Source organism: Cygnus atratus, chromosome 6 (genome assembly GCF_013377495.2).
Source record: "Cygnus atratus isolate AKBS03 ecotype Queensland, Australia chromosome 6, CAtr_DNAZoo_HiC_assembly, whole genome shotgun sequence".
NCBI lineage: Eukaryota > Metazoa > Chordata > Aves > Anseriformes > Anatidae > Cygnus > Cygnus atratus.
This window is the reverse complement of record NC_066367.1, coordinates 20,642,311-20,658,203: the sequence shown is the minus strand read 5'-3', so window position 1 is coordinate 20,658,203 and position 15,893 is coordinate 20,642,311. Positions and strand designations below refer to the sequence as shown.

The 15,893-nt window shown below is 35.7% G+C and overlaps 1 protein-coding gene across 28 annotated transcripts in view; it reads left to right on the top strand.

Moving 5' to 3' along the window:
- B3GALT1 (beta-1,3-galactosyltransferase 1) overlaps positions 1-15,893 on the top strand; it is a 199,990-nt gene that overhangs the window by 87,424 nt on the left and 96,673 nt on the right. The window lies entirely within an intron of this gene.

The following is a 15,893-nucleotide window of genomic DNA, read 5'->3' as shown; positions in this document are numbered from 1 at the left end:
TTCAGTTTTTAGATATAGCTTACTTGGATGAAATTACATTTGCCACAAGCATGAGATAAAAAGAAATGCTCACAACTAAACACTACATATCCATCATTTGTCTGTCTACTTTATCTGCACCTCTCCCTTCCATTCACAAAACTAAAGCTAATGAGAGGCACCGGTAAACCAACCCATTATCTGTTAAGGACGGCTCCTTACAGGGCTTCACATTCCTGAGTAGCACCATCAGCTTATCACGAGTTCAGTATATATGCTCAAAATAGAATTCCTTGTAGTTTGGCCTTGTAGGAGACGTGCTTTAACCACCCCACAAAATGCCTATGTTAATGCTTATGTTTAACGCTTGTAGAACTATATCCGATGTTTTGAGATAGCACTATTTAAGTAGTGCTAACTAGCATATACTATGAATTCCCAGGAACACTACAGAAAGTTAAAAAAACATTAAAAAAAAAAAAAGAAAGAAAGAAAGAAAGAAAGAAAGAAAGAAAGAGAGAAAGAAAGAGAGAAAGAAAGATGCCCAGTTCCCAGTTAAACCTCTCAAACTGAAAAAAAAAAATCGTTATTATTAGTTACATCATAGCACTTACATGTAGCACAATTCATGATTTTGCAAATATTTTTTTCATGCTAACATGTTGCACTTTTTGCACTTTGGTAAGATTACCACATATTCTGCCAGTTCCTCTGCATGTTGTTGATTTCTGCAAAATGACAGCTGCTGCATTAATGTAAAAAAAATAAAAATAAAAAGGTTCAGAGTATCAGCAAGGATGCCTCTAATGGGAGAAGCAGCATAATACAGCTGGAGTTTCTAGGAGATGCAATATTCATCAGTTACAAACTTGGGAATGTCGTATTGTAAAATGTACAAGATAAAAGACGCTGTGTGGTGTTTCAGCTGGTTCCATTTGCCATATGGCATATTATTATTTTGTATTACCTTGGGGAGTGCAATAAAAGGGAAAGGAGACTAGAACACACTCGAGGTATATAGAATAATATGCAGAAATTCTATAGTTCTTAATTATAGCAATAAGGTCTGTAACTGAAATGGAGGTGGAACTAAATACAAGAACTAAATGTGTGTTATACTGCTCTCCAGCTACTGGAAAGTAATAAACTCCTATCAGGAATATTTACACAGGAAGAAATTGCCAGATACCATATGTAAAAGCCTACAGACAACCCCAAAGAAGGTTGACTCAAAAGTCAGCAAATGTTATGTGTAATGCTATACACATTACCATAATACTGTTTTACATCAGATTTTCTGGGGTAGGCTGGAAAAATACTAGATTGGTAGTCTTTAAAAATGAGATTCCACATGCACAACTATAATAAAATCATCAAGTGAATTATTTGAATTATTAGAACACACATTTATATTGTGTGGGTTGGAGGGTAGTGTTTGGTGAAAACAATTACAGTAAAGGATTCCTACATGAATTGTGGCAGTCTGATATCAGGATAAGTGAGTTGTTCATAGGGCCTAAAAAATCCCCAAACAAAATCTCCAGACCCCAGATTTGGAAAGGCAGAACATATTTCAGAAGTCACAAACAAATTGTTATCAACATATCCAGAACTCATGCAAAATTTCAAGCAAGTAGGTGCAATGAAACATTATATTTCAGATTCTGCCTGTAAATTCAATTGTTCCCATGCCAGCAAATTGAGCTGCACCCTTCCTACCCTCCAGGGCCATCTTTGGAGGTGTAGTCTGACTCTGAAGCAAATTCCAACAAAGGTCATATCATTCTCTGCAAGCTATTATTCAGTCATTACTTAAATTTTAAAAGACAAATTTTCTGATACCAAATCACAGAAATTTACAGGCTTGCAGTTTTTTGGAATAGTTTGTCTCTAAATACCATAGGCCATTAGATGCAGCGTTTCAAGATCTATTACAGAAGCAGAATACTTTAAAATTATTTATGCTAATTGTGCAATACTTCAGATGGCATCTTCAAAGCTATCATCTATTCAAGTGTTCAGTTTGAGCAGCCAAGAAGTAGAAGAGAGTTCCTTTTAGCCAGATCTTTAACAGTAATAAATCAGAGAAATTCTAGTAACTCTCAGTATTTCCTATTATGTATTATGTATTTAGACTTCCTGTTAGCTTTTACCAGCTATTAGGAAGATAACTTTTTAAATAAGTCGTCCAAGTGACTCAATGTCATTTAAAGATACCACAGCCTCCCAGTTCAGATGAGGCTGGCAGGTGAGGCTGAGCTGCAATTGCTGTGCAAATTAGTGCATACATTTCCATTTCTTAGCTAATGCTAACACCAACTCAGGACACGTTTTCCACCGTGTTATCAAACCCTATGAAGTTTTCACACTTTCAGCCTGAGTGCCACTCATGCTTATTCTACACATAATCTTCTGTTTTGGCCAGCAGAACAGGTTGATGTAAAAATGACTGACTGATGTCAGTAACTAAGGGCCATTATTAAGTGAGAGATAAGAATAGGGAAGGAAGGCAGGAAGGCAGGAAGGAGGGAAGGAGGGAGGGAGGGACAGAGGGAGGGAGGGAGGGAGAAAGCTAATTCTCACTATTGGACTCCAAGACATTCTTTGCTGTTAAGTCAGCAGGAATCTTGAATATTCGTTAACTGACGGTTCAAGTTGGAAGACTCTTATCTTGTAAACATAGTTACTGAATTACCAAACATGTCTACCATTATATTCTTTAAAGGAGAGCTGTGCAGTATTACAAGAGGAGAACAGTGTTTCTATATTTTTTCCTTATTAGAATGTATTCAATTCCATACGCAGGGAAGATAACTAGTGTTTGACAGAATTAGTGTTTACCTTATCCTAATAAACTGAGAATTTAAAATACTTTTATTTCTGTTATTCTGATAATCTCTGTTACCTTGACAACAAGCATAAATGAATGTGTTATTTCATGATAAATGTTCAGCGTAGGAGTTTTAAGATGGTAATGGAAAAATAACTTTTTTGAAATACTTAGTAATTTCTTCTGAAAAAAATAAATATTTAATTAAATATCAGAAAAGGAAAGTAAACATGAGTTCTTCAACTTAAAATCTTACCATAAAAGACTAATTACTACTGCTATTATTTTTTAATAAACCAACTCACTATTAAGTTCCACACTGAAAACTCAGGAAAGCATCAAAAATTAATAACTGGAAGAGTTTTCTCTTCCATTAATAAATGGAAGCATTCAACTCGAGAAAAGAATTACATTCCAAAGTTTTCTCATAATATGCAAACTTTTTTTCTGCTGGTTTAATTCATTTAAACAGTTATTTTTTTTTGATTAATTGATCATGGCAGTATTACAGTATAATGTTGATTAGATTAGATGTGTACACTTCCAAAGTCTTCAATTAGCTTAAGAAAATGCAGATAGGCCAAAAATTTGCTATGCTTCAGAGGAAGAATGTTCACTTACATTCAGCAGGGAAACCACAAGTATTTTTATCTAACCACAGTTCTTAAAAAAACAAGGGATGAATGGTGAAAAAGTCTTAAGAGAATTTCAGAGAGGACAGAATCTTAAAGACATGACCTGTTTAAGTAGTATATTACACTTTATAAAACTGTACTGTCAGCTATGCCCCCAGGTCTTGGTGAAAATGCAGTATTTAAAAAATTGGAATGCTGGTTATATAAACTGGAATAATAAAATTGTTAGTATAGTCAACCTCTAAATTTTACTTCCAGGGGCACTAATATAGTGAATTTCATAAATACGCCTTTACCTGAAAACTTGAAAAGACTGCATCTTGCATCTGCCTTGTGTTTAGGAGGTGCCCAAGATCTAGATATATACAATCTCTGTATCTATTTTAGGGTTACTTTTGATATGTATTCAACTGTCAAATCCTCATATGTTTCTTCCAAAAAGATGCTCTGCTGGATATTTGCAATACATTATGAACAGATGTTGTTCCTGCTCTGCTGATTCATGTTAGAGGACTTGTATCTTTGATGGATTATGAGAAGTGGATGAAACCATAAGTGAACAACACAGTATAATAAACAAATTATTTAGGATTTCACTGCTCTTTCTAAATGAACTTACCCACAACAGATTCTAGGCTGTTGTTTTCACACTATTCTAAACTTGAGTCTTTTTATGCCATCAATAGCTAGCTGATAGTGTCTTAAGGTAAATGACTGGCTACATCTCAAATCCTGATCACTCAACATGACCTGGATTTGCTGTGCTCCAGAAAAAAACATAACATCATTTGAGAATAAGGACCATGATATGCCCTTGTGGTCCAACAATACAATTTTTAGTATCAGAAATTTTCAGTGGTACAGCTAGCAGATTCCATTTTACAAACACAGCTTTTTAAGTGTGATGTCTACATTGCACATTTGGGCCATCAAATCACTATTGAAGGTACTGAAATGTTTTCTATCCTTTTGTTCTCAAAGATGTATATGTATGTTTTAGTGTACTGTGGAGGTTCCTAAAAATCGAAAAAAAAAAATATTTGAAGCAAACAACAGGACAAGATTTAAGGTATAGAATGAGGTGTTCTTTCTGAGTTGAGTTCCTTCTATCTGAATGCTCAGGTACCAACAATGAAGGTTCTACCAACATTATGTACACCTTCATCTCCAAGAACACTTCATCTCCTGCTCAAGCTTTCTCGCGTAAAGTACCATTAAGTACTTTCCTGGAACAGGCTAGTGAACTACATGCTCAGATGATCTTTATAATTTCTAATTTTTAAAGCCATGTGTCTGCAATAACAACATGCTAGTAACAAATGATATTATAAATTGTACTTAACTGTATAAACCTCCAAGGTACCTAAGGCTCCATCAAAACAGAGTAAAGTGGGAGAGCATTTTTAAATTGGAAAATATTAAAAAACTGAACATTGTTCATAGAATGAAAATAGCACTTTTGTAATTCCTTGCCTACCCCACGAAAGGACCATCTGATTTACATGAAATGAGTTAAAACATGGGATATATATTCCTTTTTGCTGCTTAGAATATTATTGATTTTTTTTTGACATCACAGATGACAGTAAATGTGATTAATTACTGCTGATAACTGGAGCTTCATTCCAGTGGTTATTGCTTGTCAGTAACAATTAATAGCTCCACAAAATCCTCATTCATTTCACAATATTAAAGAACGATGGCTTCTGGGAATTATGCTAAACTAGCACTTTCAATTATATTTCAAATTTTATAGTATATTGAATAACAGTTTATGGTCTTATAATAGTACCGGTGGTTTATTGTTGTATGGTAATCATTCTAATTACATGTGTGTTCATCTGGAGAATTGCAATTTTTATGGTCATAACAAAAATAGTCACTTGTGAGTTATAATTTCTTTAAAAGTATAGAGGTTTTTGGTCTTTACTGGTAAAGACGATTTTGAATGCCAGTTGCATTGCTGCTCTCCCAATTTTTGATGGGCAAGATGCAACAGTTAAGGGATGAAAAGAAGGTTTAATTTCCTCGGTACCAAGCACCAAGTTGGTATGACATGTAGCACAGACATCCAATTACAAGTCTCCTGCTTACAGCTGGACTGGGCTGCAGATGTAACACAGTCACTGTCTCATCTGAGCATCTCCAGAGTTACGGGAAGAGAGGAGGGGAATTCATCAATAAAGAGGAATTCATCAAAATACTGATTTCAGAGAGTCACTGAGAAGTATGCACATCTTTGCCCACTTCCCCAGTAAAAAAATTCCAGTAGACAGGAGGAAAACTGATACACATACACACCAACCAACCAAACAACCAAACAACAACCACAACAACAGAAAGGGAGAAGGAACCAAGGAGTGACATGGACAAGCAAACGGGAGAGAGAAAAGGGTGGTGTAAAATAAACAACGATAAAGTCTGTTGAAAACATGTTATCTGAACAGAATTAGGACAAAATAATGCATACAGTTTAATGTTTGAGACTAGAAAGAGTATAGTGGTTTTCTGTGACATTAAGCTTACCAGAGCAAATTTTAAGTTTCTTAACAGAGATGCCAGGAGGCTCTGAAGTTGACATGCTTGTAAGATAAATATTTAAAATATAAATATACTAATAAAAGTTCTGGCCCTGGGGAAGTCAGCGCACTTCTATCATTGACGTCTACATTGTCAGGATCTGAGTCATGGATCATATAACACAGTTCAACAAACAGTGGACAAGTGGACATGGAAAAAGAGCTTTGGAAAGCTAACTTCTCAATTAGCATAGCAGATGCTGATTTCACTTGCATAAGTGCTTCTGCTTAGGACTCTCAATTCAATTCTTTGATGCAGTCAGAGAATACAATTTCTCTGAGGCTACTCCAAATAAACATTTGTTCTGTCTTTTATTTGAATATGCTCTTTAAATTTACTGATAATTTTGAATATTTTTCTAATTTAATCTTACTTATACAAATTATCTAATGAATCTTTCAAATACAGAAAATTCTAGTGATTCGGTCTTGTAATATTCTTCCAGACAATTAAGTTACCCAAGTGTAGAATAAGGTAAGGTAAGAATCTATCCCATGAAGCACTGAATTGTTTTAGCAACTAGGTTAAAGAAAAAATTAACAATGAAAATGGCAGTGATAATTCCAAGGAAATTTAAAGTCAAAACTGCAGCCCATTGTACAGTCTATTTAATGTATTCATTTTCCATTCAGTAATGATCCTTTCCAAGTCAATGCCAGACTCTGAATGAAGTCAATGAGAACAGGAGCAAGACCTTTCTTATTTCTATTTGATTAGTTCGTGCAAGTTTGCAAAAGCAGAAAATTACTGCTGGTGACAGAGGAACCTCAAAAGATGTGCTTGTTCATGTCATTGGAAAAATCATAATCCAGAAGTTTGGATGATTATCTAGAAATATATAAACCTTCTTGAATTATTTTAATCAGGGCTTTCAGACCATCTGTTCAAAAATATTTCTTCTTACAGTTTCATAATACTATTTTAGTTATTTGTTGTATACTAGCACCTAAAGGCCCTAATTAGCATTTATTCTACTGTGGCAGGTGTTGTATAGACCATGTTGAAACCAAGTGCAGAGTAAGCTGGGACTAAATATAAGAAATAACCAGCTTTGCAATTCCCAAGGTAAATTTGGGCTAAGTGTATGTTAGGTGTTATTTTAGAACAATAGTTTTTCTTAACATTTCTTTTCATTTAAAAATATGTATTTGGAAAATAAACTCAAAAAATGATATGATATTTAATAAAATCACAATTATGACATTAAAAACATTATTAAAGAGATCAAAGACAGCATGAATGTCAGAAAACTGGTACAAAAGGGCAACAGACTTCAACAAATGCAATTCCATTCTCATATTCTTTGATCTAATCTAATAAACCTTTAATCTTTCTATTGTAGGACAAAAATTCAGGCATTGCAATCCTCTAGATCCAATTCTAATCTCTTATTCAGACAAATCGGTTTCACTCCCCAGTAATTCTCAGGTTTGATAATGGCCACAAAAAGTCTTACAATATATTTCCTATCTTCAGAACTGAATGTATTGAGCAAGGGCTTCTCATTTTATGATTAGAGAATTTCTTTTGCAAGAAAAAAATGAAGATTTTTCTTCTTTATTTTGTGAATGCTTAAATATTGACCTTTTATTCCGTTTCCCCCATATCCACCCTTCTCATTCCTTCTATGACATTCTGGGTAATTTTTTTATCAGTTGTGGTAAAGTACATTGTGCTGCACAATGTCTTGAAGCCAGAATGGGTCCTGGCTGGGATAGAGTTAATTTTCTTCCTAGTAGCTGGTATGGTGCTGTGTTTTGGATTTAGGATGAGAATAATGTTGGTAACATGCTGATGTTTTAGTTGTTGCAAAGCAATGCTCACTCACAGCCAAGGACTCTCAGCTTCCTGTGCTGCCCTGCCAACAAGCAGGCTGGGGGTGCACCAGGAGCTGGGAGGGGACACAGCCAGGACAGGTGGCTCAGAATAGCCAAAGGGACATCCTACACCATGTGATGTTGTGCTGAACAATAAAACTGGGGGGAGTTGGCTGGGGAGGCTGCTGCCTGGGATCTGGCTGGACATCAGTCGGCAGGTGGTGAGCAATTGCATTGTGCATCACTTGCTTTGTATATTCTTTTATCACTATTGTTATCATTATTACTATTATTATCCCTTCCTTTGCTGTCCTATTAAACTGTCTTTATCTCAAGCCACAAGTTCTTACCCCCCCTTTTTTTTTTTTTTCAATTGTCTCCCCCATGCCTCTGTGGTGGGGGGAGTGAGCGAACAGTTGTGTGGTGCTTAGCTGCCTGCCGGGATAAGCCACAACACAATGATATTCAGCCTTCCCTGGAAGAGACACCTTTTTACATGCACTCTGTACTCAATTCCATTCAGCTACAATACAGCAAAATTAAACAGTAAACCACAAAGTCAATAATAGGTTTCTTTCTGTATGTGTATGTAAAGGTAATGTTACTGTAAGTCAGTAAAGGCAGTGGTTACTCAGCACCTGAGAAGACTAGATATTATTCACATTCTCAAGGAAAGGATCTCAAGCTGACTTAAATTTAAGTTAAGATCCTAAGAAATGGCAGTATCCTCAGTTTCTGCAGCACAATATTACCATTATGTGTGTGAAGCATTTAGAAGCTTCTTAAATCAATTCAATTATTTCCACATGGTGACCCTCAGAAATGCATAGCAAGAAAGAGCAACCTCCATTTGCTTTCAGGGTCTGAGAGCACACTAATTGGTATTCAGTGGTGTGGAAGATACCTCCTCTGTAGTCATGTGACTTCAGCGGCATCTCTGAAGAGAGAGGTGTTATTACTACACCTTGGTACATTAGAAAGGGACTTTTCATTATAAGTGAAAGTTTCAACTTGAAAATTCAGGTTCTTGTGCTTGCTTAGCATCAGTACTTATGGACTGAAGTTCAGACTTCTTATTCTGCCTCGTTAACTGTCACAATGCTTTGTGTGTAGCATTGTGATGTGAAACTGGGATTATATGTAGTTCTCCATGTTAAATGTGGAGTTTTTCTTGTGACTGCAATAAAGGTAGCTGGGGGACTGGACTGTGTGCATTTGAGATGGTGGGGGGAATATTTAGAAAGCCTATATTACTGAGTTATCAAAGTCTTAAGTTATTTTTAAGTGATTCTATTGATGATTAGCAGTCTTTTGATTAGGATTCATTAGACTCAATTCAAACCTTCTGATGGTCTCACAGTTTCTGTGAGTAGATTTTACTTCTTCCTTGCCACCCTTTCCTCATACAGTCTCCATTGCTGGAGAGAGACATTTCAAAGACTTAGATTATCTGAGCAAAGGTGCATAGGAACACTTTCTTAATTAGCTCAGATATTTTGGGTACAAGTAGTCTTTAACAGAGAAGTGTGCCACAAAATCCACGTTGGGAATTCTTCAATTACTGTTTTCAGAATGTAGTATTTTACAAAACACCTAGCAAACTAGACATTTCCCCTAAGAAATCTCCAGGGAATTGGAAGCCAGGAAGTCTGGGCAGAAGAGGGAACGTCAGAGCCTCATTAGCTGTTGTTTTTTGGCTGTAGATTCCAGCTTCTGCATGCCTTTCTAGTTCACAAGTACCCAGCAGTTTTACTGTGCCTTGGGTCATAAGATAATTGAAATGTGCATACATTCAATAGTATAAGGCTTATCAGAACACACACGTAAGAATTTAGAAGCTGAGACCCAGCTGTTGACTGCTTTGAAGATTTTTTTCTTTATTCCTCTTTACTATGAGTTTCAACTCTAACTATGGAGAACCAAGCAGAACATAAACTACTAGCTGAAAGAAGAAACAGACTGTGTAAACCCGCTTTTGTTAGAATGCAACCGAGGTATGTTTTGTAAATTCAGACAAAACACTTGCTGGAACAGCTCTCACCAAAACATTAGATAGGTCATCTTTTCAGGGGATGTCGTGTATTGTGGTGTCTCTGTTCAGAAAACTACTTGTATTGTTACAGAGTGAAGCAGAAATAAATTCCCCAACATGCTGTACTGTGCTCAAGATTATATTTAATGTCAGAGATGAAGATCATCTTTTAGCTTTCCTCACAGCTGACTTTCCAGAGTTTTGCAAAAATTCTGCTTCTTTACTAATTTTAAGTGAGCGTTATGTCTGTAGTGCTGGAGACTTTAATCTGATTAATGGAGAAGGTAAAAAACTTAACTTTCTACTGCTGCTGTGTAGTTACTCTTGCACTTTATGATTCATTCCTGAATCTCAGGAGAAGTAGGGCTGTTTTAGGCTACACACTTTTTGTTAAAAAATCACTCTCTTGTACACCTGCTTTGCATACAAGAAAATAAACTCAAAGAAGAGTCTAGCAACAATTTTCCATAGAAGGCTCATCAGTCTTTGCTATTATTTCACAGTAGTAAAGACTTAACAGTTATGCTAAGAAGTTTCCTGGAGGGGTCTATACCAGAGCTTCTGTGTTCGCATCATTGCTATGCTTATCAGGTACATGGATTTCAGGCATTTGCCTTTTCTGCCTCATCCCTCTTACCTTCTATAACTTATGTTTAATAAGAAGGGAAAAGCTCCTCAGAGCTTTAATAGCAGGAGATAATTGTTCTATACTCTGTGCAGTTTCCTCTCCAGCACTATAACATACATCAGTTGGTAATGGTTAATTACTCTCTGCACTTGCAATTCAGTCTCCCGAGGAGTGAAATTAAATTTTGTGCTTTTAGCCTAGGAGAACACAGACTCAAAACACACACACACTCTAAGTTTTCCTGAGTGTTGGTCAAAGCATTTCCTTGGCACATGGGACAGGCAGTTGCAGACCTGACTTTTATTGCAGGTGGCACTTTGACTTGATGTTATGGCTAGAACTATTTCTTTGCACCTAACACTGATGAGTATGTCTCTCAATGAAAGACTGCTTATCCATTATTCCATATGTGCTTATCCATTACATATAACCAAATGATTTAGTAATTCAAGAAATTACTTATTCTGTTTGATCCCTCATTTTGCTTACATTTGTCTGAAACTAACAGTTTTGGCAAGAGAGGACTAGCCAGACTTGGAGCACTGTCAGTAGCAGGAAAGCAAGACTTGAATTCATTCATCCTGGAAACTTAAGGACTGCTTTGTCATCCTTTGCCCAGACTTAACTGGATAGCTAGTACTTAAAAGTTTGGACTGAAGAGAATAGTTGTGTTTTGCCCATTCTTTACCAGAAATATTGCTTATCCCTATGTGCATTAAGTAAATTATGCATAGATATTTTGGAAAACATTATGAACAGAGCTGTTTGGGAATATTCCAGTGCGCCAGTTTTCTCAAAAAGATCTCTTTTCATAAACCTGAAGAATTCCCCTGCACCATTATGGATTTCACTGAGTGCGAGTCATATTCATAGGAGCTGTTGTCTGAACTCCCAATGGGTTCTCCCACCAGAAATTCCCCAGACTTTTTAGTTTCTGGGAAATTTAAATAAGATATTCAGAGATAAGTTGATCTTAATTCTTGCAAAATGGAAATCATCCTTTAATAAGCTTTTTAAGGTGTATTATTTTCTATTTTCATATCTCGTTCCCAAAGTAACTTAGAGAAAAAGCTAGAGGTGGTACTTCAGATTTGGGAATCTGATGAAGACCACTTAAAACCTTTAAAATAATGCAGAATTTAGTATTAGCTTCCCAGGAAAAGTTCTCAGGCAATTGCAGTTATGTCAACATAAAATAAAACAAAACAACAAAACAAAACAAAAGTCCCAAATGCAGAATTAGAGCAACTTTCAAGAAGTATTTTTTGTCAGAGCTTTTTGTCTACTTTGGTAAGTTTACTTGATATGCCTATGCTAGTTACAAATTGTTTCTATAAAGAGTAGGCTTTATCTCATGATTAGTAAGACTACCAGTAGTGATAAAAAGCCAGCAGAATAAAAAGCTTCTTTTCCCATGCTAGATAGGGAGCTTAATTAGCATTAATTTAATTCTGAGAGCAGCTCTCACTTGGTCTTCCTTATTTCATAAAACAGCTTCTGCTGAAACGTTTTGCCACCTTTTCCCTGCCTATGCACAAATGCACCTTGACCTCCTCCCTCAACCTACTTCTGTACAAGCAATTTGTATGAAGTTTTCATATTGTTCTGAGCTTATAAAAAATAGTATCAACAACAACAAAATCCACAAAGAACCTTGTTTATAATTAATTTGGATTTGACTTTGATTAGGGCTCTTCCTCTTGAATTCACAAGGAGACAAGCTGGCCCAAAACTGATTTCCCTTATAAAAGAAGCAAGCAAACAGCAACCCTCAAACAGACTACTAAAAATAAATAAAATAAAATAATAATTTTTTTTTTCAATTAAGGTGATGAATATGTTTGAGAAGAACAGACTAGTTCTCAAAGTTTTAAAGAATGTTTTTGACCAACACTAATAGAAGAGCTGATCTTTAATATTTTTCAGTTTATTTGAAGCAAAGTTCTTTATCTTCTTTAAGGCCAGTTTGCAAATACCAGGAGGAGAACTGCATAGTAATTTATAAGTGCCTGGAAACACCTAAGTTTGCCATATGGCTTTATTGTAGACAATTACAGTTCTGAATTTCAGCCATGCAAAATTTCAGAGTGAACTACATCTACTTACATTACAATGCTATATCTGAGATTTTCCCTCAGCTAGTTTTAGTAGGACTAGGCATCCTAGACACAGAATGTGTAAGCTCTGGGCTACCCTCTGGCAACTCAATAAAACAGAGTTCCTCTTAAATGTTGCATTTCTCAGGATCACCACCCTTAAATCAGCATAATTTAAGAATAAGTTTGGCAGCACTCAGTTCCGTCAGCTTATGAACAACTGAGTTGAGCTTACTACACTGACAGATGGAGAGGCTGCACTGTAGTTCAACAGAATAACACATCACTTTTTGTTGTACAAGTCTCCTAACAATCTGTTCTGCCTAGCATCCCACATCCTTGGGGGCCTGAACACATTTGAAGTGGTACTATATAAAGAAAAGGTTCAGAAGAAAGTGCTGCCAAACTGGCTGGTGGTCATTGATTGCTTCCTCTTCGAAGCACAAATTAGAAAGAAAGTCCTTTAATATTAACGGTTTGTTTTGAAAGAAGTTCTTCATGTGAAACCCACCCCCCACATACTATTTAAAACACCTGTATTTTCATACTTTTCTACCATGACTAATTTAAACAGGGCGCTATTCTGAAGTTCTCTGCAACCTATTTCAGCCATTCTGCACAACTAAGACATTGTGTAAACTCAAAGCTTGAATATAGATTAAGGTAATGTGATAAATTATGCAGAACACAATTGTTTGTTTACCATAAGGAAGGAGATAATTAAAAAGTGTTCTTGTAGAACTATATTGATTCTGTCTTAAGCAGAAGACTAACCACCGATTCTGTGTAGTTGTTTCACAGAATCACAGAAGGGTTGAGGCCGGAAGGGGCCTCTGGAGGCACCTGGTCCAACCCCTGCTCAAGCAGGGCCACCCAGAGCAGGTTGCCCAGGTGGCTTCTGAAGATCTTCAAGATCTCCAAGGAGGAGACCCCACAGGCTAGAGTTCCAGTACTCCATCACCAGCGCAGCAAAGAAGTGTTGTATTCAGTAGTCAAAGCACATGACGCAGTGTTGTTAGGCTAAATGAGAAATAAATGGCTAAAAAAATTATATCTTGAGCAAAAAGATCTTGAGTAAAAAGGCCTGGAAACTGGGTAAATTCGCACCAATTTCTAAACATTCCCACAACTTTTCCACTGTCCATTATTACTTTGATTAATTATTATAAGCATTCTTTATTTTGTTTCTTTGAGAGAGAAGAAGACAGATTATACTGTTTGCATAACATTCTCTTATTTTACATTTAAAATTAGAGTCAGTACTCTTAAATTGTAAGACTTCATTTTCTAGAACATTTATAGAGATTTAGCTTCCTAAGTTCTTCAAGTTATGGGCTATATCAAATTTCATAATTTCATACTGATGAAGCAAACAATCACAACTCTGAGCCCCATTTCATGCAGACTTTGTAGTCCTCTAAAGCACAGCAAAGTGGCACTCATCTTAATTTTTCCATGAAGGTAGTCTTTTGTTTAGAGGATATAATTTCATTGGAAAATATTTATGGTTAGAAACATTTCTGACTTTTTAGTGTACAAATTGTAGCATTTCTGTTGGAAAATCACTCTTTGGTAAGAATGCTTCCTGAAAGAAAAGACAGCTTCATTTTAAAAGGTGACAAATACAATAACTGTTTTCCATTTGGAAATAAGCTGACAGAAAGTACTAGAGAAACGTGCTATAACTGTTTCCCAACACCTTTTCAAATGAGAAACAGTAAAAAAGAGCGACAGGATTTTTTTTTTTCAATTTTCTTTCTAGTTTTTTCTTGGTGGTAAAAACTGTAGAAAATTTGTGTAACAAAAACCAGAATGTCTTCACCTGAAAATGTTGAGGTGGAGCTCTATGCTTACAGTATATTCCGCACATGTGTATTAATAGTCTCATTTACTCATTTTGCATCTTCCACATGGAAAGCAGCTGAAAATTATGTGGGACCAAAAAAAAAAATATCAGACTTATTCAGACTTTTGGTAACATTTCTCACATGAATAACTTCCTCACCAGAAATGGCATAAATATATAACCCTCACCATAACAAAAAAATGGTATTATTTTTCAAAAGGAAACCATCAGAAACTTAATGTCTGCAAAAGCTTCTCTACTGCTGTTGTATTTTACTTAATGGAAAAATTACAAAATTTCAAGACACAATGGTGTGTTCAATGTCATATATTGTTCTTTGAAAAGAGTAAGCCCTTCCTCAGCCACTTGGCTAGTTATATTAAACTAATAACTCTATATGAAATTATTATATCAATATTTTTTTCTGCTAAATCAAGACAAGTTACTTAAAGAAAATTCTCAAATGAAGGCTCAGCACTGGGATTTCAAACTGAAACCAATTCTTACTGCCTGAACGTTATAGTGTTCGGGTGCTGGCTGTAGGTTTTTGCTGTTTAAAAAAAAAAAAATCTTTAAAGCTACATGTTTCATGAATACATGCCTAATTCCTTATTGTGCTCCATCCTGCTGTATACTTTAGTTACAAGTTAAATACTCTGTGAAGGAAATCCAAAATTGTTGTTCATGAACTCTGCAATAAAAAAGTAGATTTTTTTTTGTCTGAGCCAACAATTTTCAAGTGAATTGGGCCTTTATAAAACATATTTTAACACTCCTGCAGATTAATAACGTGTTAGCAGAAAAAGACGTGTTGAGCTTAGCTCAATTATCCTTCCATCCCAATTATACTGTGACATTAAATCTTGTGACATTTAATAAGAAAGGCCATTTCATCCATGGCTGCCTCAACTGCTGACAATTTATGCAACAGTGTTCCCTCCTAAGAAACTATTCTAAAAGAAGGCAGCACTCTCACACACTGCTATGTCTAACTGCCCATGTAAATTAAATAAGGTGCAGCAAAATATATAAAATCTTTCATTTTACAATTACTTGATGCCTTTGACTATAGAGAGGTGAATTAACCAGGCTGGTATGAATACTTTTTATGATTGCAACAGTGCTAATGGACTAATGTAAGAAAGAACCAGAGTTCAAAATAACAAAGTATTTGTATGTTGATATCTCTTACTTCTTTATATAGTGTTTTACATTTCTGAATGCATATTCACAGGTTTATATTTCTTCAGTTTTATTGAAAAATTGCTGTTCAGCAGAACTTTTAGTGATGCCACTAAATAAGCCACTGGAGTAAACCCAGTATTTTCTTCCTCAAGGCAGACCAGCTCAAGATTCTTTTCGAGAACAACAAGCATACACACTCATTATTGTAGGTTACAAGTAGAGACATCTCAGCTAACTGCTCATTTGGCTCCAAAACTAGAAGGTG